General features: G+C 45.0%; 1 long non-coding RNA gene across 1 annotated transcript; it reads right to left on the bottom strand.

The window, feature by feature from the left end:
- Positions 1–2,182: 2,182 nt before the first annotated feature.
- On the bottom strand, positions 2,183–3,310 carry LOC142929818 (uncharacterized). The gene is made up of 2 exons (XR_012945965.1): positions 2,831–3,310; positions 2,183–2,387 (listed from the first exon to the last, which is right to left on the bottom strand). It is a non-coding gene; the product is annotated as an uncharacterized LOC142929818 (long non-coding RNA).
- Positions 3,311–3,604: the final 294 nt, after the last annotated feature.

The following is a 3,604-nucleotide window of genomic DNA, read 5'->3' as shown; positions in this document are numbered from 1 at the left end:
GTATCTGAGTTGAGTCCATTTTTGTTTCCTTTCCTGTTTCTCTACTCCCTCCTGGTATAGCCGGGTGGGGGTATCGAAGGGGGAATGGGCAGATTGTGTTTAACCTTGAGTTTGTCGTGGCATGGGGTGCTGGTATGATTCCGCTCTTGGCTTCCACACCTTGAGATTCCAATAATTACCTGTCTTTGTGTGCTGTGGTTGCCTCGGATTGGTGTGCCACTCTCTCGCTGGATTGCTACCTTGCCATCTCTGTGTGTAATTATGTTGGTAGTTCGTGGGTGCTTGCTCCTCTCTGTATTGTGGGGCTTGATGTGAGGTGCTGTAGCTGCTCACGTGATTTTTACTTCCCTCTAGATGGCGGGGTGCATTATCTCTCTCCCTGTGTTTTGTCCGAATGATATATATATATAGCCATGCCGTGTGAACCCTATTCTGTATGTGGTGTAAGGAGGCCGTCTCTGGGTCCAAAACCATTCCCACAATTTCTGTAATCTCTGAACTCAAGGATTAAAAAAAACAATCTTGAACATTTTGTCACCTTCGTGGTATTGATCAACATCACCTGCGTAATACACTCCTCGTTTACGCACTGGGTCATAAATTTGGAAGCATTAAACCCCTCAGTGTTGAATATTCTCCAAACTTCGTAATCACTGTTAGGCTGAGTTTTTTTTAAATAGTTCCTAACCTTGTATGGTAGCGACTTTACCCATGGTATAGAATATTCATGTAACCTTCTTTACAGCACTTGTTTTCTCGTCCAACTTCCTCAGACCTCTAATCATTGCCTCCACTTCTACTGTTGTGATATGAGTGTATGTCTCTGTTCCTATTGTGTGGATCAAAATAGGGGATTCTGACGAGAGCTTTCTCCGTCAATTTAAGAGTCTTACTACTGAATGAGTATTCGGAAAGTTGGTCGTTGTGAGAGGAGTTAGTGTCAGATGAGCTATCACTCAAACTTTGCCGCTGCTTAACATAACTTCTGTAATGTATTTTGCGCCTGTGTTGTGGGTATGAACGTAGAGCGAGACTTCTCTTGGAGGCAATGCGTTTATTACAATAAACGATAACAACACCAATAGCCGTAACACGACTGGTGTATGTTAAAAACACTGCTGCAGTCAATCACAGTTGGTTTTGAGTGATTACATTGGGGTGGGGGGGAGGGATGGCAAGTGATGGGTGATGGGAGGAGACAAGGGACGCAACGTGACCGTCCATGTACGAGGATAAGAGTTGCCATCTGTGACGTACACAACCTGGGGACACATCATGGGAAGAAGGATCTCTCAAAACCCGAAGAGGGGAGAACTACATGGAAACGCATTGTCTTGAGCAATGAATTAGCACAAGGGGACGAACAGGGGTTGGAGTCATGTTCTTCGTATGGTCGACGTTTATGTAGAGCAACAACTATATTGGATTGAGGTGGTTGAGCCAGATCATTGTGTAAGAAGTAGAGTTGGTGCATCGCTGTGATGATGCCTCCGAATTTGTGAATTGGACATTGAGTTTTCATATATTCCATAGTCTATTCAGGCTTGGAGTTAGGGATAGGGCTACAGATTTGCTGCAGAAATATGTTTCAGAGCGTCAGTGTTTGGCACTACATGTAGGGCAGTTTCACATATTAGGCAAACATCACAATTTCAGCATCATCTTAATTTTATATATTTATATGGGATATAATATAGAAGGTAATTATTGCTTTAGAAATTACATTATTCACACAGATGATTTCTATCTGAATCTCTTGGTTGAAATACTTTGCCCAAGGTAAGATAACTGTGCGATTATGGTAATGAGTATCCACGTCCGTCTGAGACCGTGGAACTGCCCTCCAGCACTGCCGCTCACATCAGGGGACGTAGGAACGACTATGGTTGCTGGCTTCACCGTGGCCAACTAGTTTATTGATGGGCATCTCCTCCTTGCCATCCTCCTAAATTTCCACCACCATCACCACCTCCACAACCTTGTGCTTGTCGCCCCCAACTCAAACTCAGTGCAAACCCCTTGGAGGGCTGGCATTACCCAAGGGACACAGAACTCTGCCTCACATTTGGTTTCTAGAAGCTCCGCAACAGCCACACTGTGGATGTAGACAGCCCTTAGCATTATAAATGTGAGCCACTCGCGTGTCCCAAACACTCAAAAGAATTGAGACGAGGCGATAGTATTAGATACAAATATTTATTATTAAAACGCGATGCCTTGTAAAGAAGGGGAGGTGCTGGTGGGGGTGGGTGGTGCTGGAAGTGTGGGGGGCTGTGAGATGCTCAGAGGGTGTTCGAGGCCTGGGGGGGCAGGTCTTGGGAGGCTTCTTGAATGCCGGGCTCCAGTGAGCAGCCAGAGATGTCCTCTTCCTCCTCAACCGTGACAAGCTGTGGACATACTGACCCATTAGACACTACACACAACTCAGTACTTCTACCAGCTCAACTGGGATTACACACAACAATCAGCACCCCCTACTGGCAGACAAATGCCAATTGCACACCAGGTGCTGAGTCACCTTGTGCCCACAGGACATCTGTCATTGGGCGTGCCCTTTCACACGTGTTGAGATGAGATGTGATGTAAAGCGCTCTGAGATGCCCCGGTGTACAGAAAGGTGCTAAATCATTCTCATCGTTATCACTGTGTCCAGCAATAATGAAATTGTCTGTATTTGTAAACGGGGACCATGACGGCTTAACGTGATGGTTAGACCAGCTCATCATTATCATAATACACTGAATCGTGTGTGCATGAATCTATTATTTACGTTAAACGCAAATTATATACGTGTGTGTGTGTGTGCGATGCGCGAGTGCTGTGCACTCACCTCCACCTCGCTCTGCAGATGCTGCTGCTCCGAGTGTGCACTCTGCTCGTTGTCGCGGTAGGGCGCCAGCTCAGCGTGCAGCTCCGCCACTACACGTTGATACCACTGAATCTCTGCCTGCAGAGATTCCAGTTTCCAATTCCTGTCAATGAGCTGCGTGGGCCACGGGCAAATGGCGGCAGAGGGACACAGGAAAGCATTTTAACGACTGCGTGAAGTTATTGCAGAACATACAGGTATAATAACACACACAACCAGGATCTTTATTTATAATTGAGTAATGTAATGACCTACGAAGCTCTTTTACACAGATGTCCATAGACCACCTTTGACCAAATAAACCGAAATGCATCCAATCATCTCAGATCTTGGAAGAAAAGCATGGTTGAACTTCAAATGCTTGGATGGGCAACCACCATCAATACAAACCAAGATAACACCTATAAAAGCATGATGAAGACCGCTTGTGTTGCAATCGAAACGTCGTGGGTTTTTTTTATATTATTAAAAAAAAGTACGTGACTTTACCGAAAGAATCAAGAATATGAATTCCTGCAGTCACGAAAGTTTTATGTTAAACATTTTTTAGGAATTAATTAACTCAAAATCTGGATTAAAATAATAGATTAAGATCGCTTCCCAACCAAAAAGAGGGAGGGGATGGAGATGCATGTAGCAGAGGGGAGCAGATGGTCTAGTAGTCGTAGGTACTTCTACTAGAGGTGGGATGGTGGATCGTAACGTGGTACAGTCCTTAAACAGAGAATGCTCAGT

Source organism: Petromyzon marinus, chromosome 2 (genome assembly GCF_048934315.1).
Source record: "Petromyzon marinus isolate PM22_M1 ecotype Great Lakes invasive population chromosome 2, UKy_Petmar_22M1.pri1.0, whole genome shotgun sequence".
Taxonomy (NCBI): Eukaryota; Metazoa; Chordata; class Hyperoartia; order Petromyzontiformes; family Petromyzontidae; genus Petromyzon; species Petromyzon marinus.
The sequence above is the reverse complement of the archived record's forward strand: the minus strand, read 5'-3'. Positions and strand labels throughout refer to the sequence as shown.